This window comes from Podarcis raffonei, chromosome 11 (genome assembly GCF_027172205.1).
Source record: "Podarcis raffonei isolate rPodRaf1 chromosome 11, rPodRaf1.pri, whole genome shotgun sequence".
NCBI lineage: Eukaryota > Metazoa > Chordata > Lepidosauria > Squamata > Lacertidae > Podarcis > Podarcis raffonei.
Window position 1 is genome coordinate 61892466 of NC_070612.1, and position 1323 is coordinate 61893788.

Below are 1323 nucleotides of genomic sequence, written 5' to 3' on the forward strand. Positions count from 1 at the left end.
CCTGGTGCTGAATTCGGGCCCCCCCTGCAAGACGCCGCTGTCCCTGGTGCTGAATTGGCCCCCTGCAAAAAAAAGCCACTGTCCCTGGTGCTGAATCCCCCCCCGCCCCCGCAAAAAATTCACAGTCCCTGAATGCCCACCCCCTTGCAAACAGCCGCCGGATCTCCCCGCAAAAAAAGGGGGGGTCGGCCCCGTCCGCGGTGCTGAAGCACAATGGCGCTGTCCGCGGCGCCGAAATTCCCCTGCAAAGACAGGCGCGCACCCGTGCGCGCGGCCGCGCGCTGGAGAGGAAGAGGAGGAGGCAGCGGCAGGCCAATGCGGCGGCGTTTGGTGTCGGGTGGGGGGGGCAGGGCTTGGGGCGAGAGGGGGGGAGGGAGAGATAAAAGCGGGGTGGGGATGGGGGGCTGGAGAAATCGCGGGGGGGAGCAGAGGAAATCAAGAGATTGGCCGCCCCCCAAAATCTTTATAGGATGTGCCCCTCAATATACAAAGCAGGGGGGCCGCTCAAGAGTTCCCCCCACCCCGTCAATCTTCCTAGGATGTACCCCCAATATGCAAAGCAAGGGGGCCGCTCAAGAGATTCCCCCCACCCCGTCAATCTTCCTAGGATGTGCCCCCCCAAACAAAGCAGAGGTGGAGGAAAGCCAAACCTCCCCGCTCAAGAGATTCGCCCCCCCAAATATATTTATAGAATGTGCTCCCCAATATACAAAGCAGGGGGACCGCTCGAGAGATTCCCCCCACCCTGTAAATCTTTATAGAATGTGCCCCCCAATATACAAAACAGGGGGGCTGCGGAAAGCCAAAGCTCAAGAGATTCGCCCCCCCGGACTACAACTCCCGTCATCCCTGAGCTCTGGCCTTGCTAGCTAGGAATGATGGGAGTTGCAGTCCAACAACATCTGGGGAGCCACAGCTGCTAGTCTCTGCTTCTCAATTTGTATTGTATAATTTGATGTACTGTGGCTTGCCATTGTTTTATTGATTGTGGTATAGAAATTATTTCTCTTTAACTTTTATATGTTTATATGGATTTCTGGATTTTATATGGATTCATATGTTTATATGGATATATAACTTTTATATATTATATGGATTTCTCTTGAACTTTTTATCTTATTCTCTAATCTAATCATGGTTTAATGTTACTTTATTGGATGTTGCTTGCTTATTTTAAATTTTTCTTTTATTATCACATTTTTCTATTGCATTCGATTATCAGGTGTACATTTTTTGCTTCTCCAGCTTGCAAACCGCCTTGAGTCTTGTAAGGTAGAAAGACAGTATACAAATAAAAAATGATGATGATGATGATTTATTTAT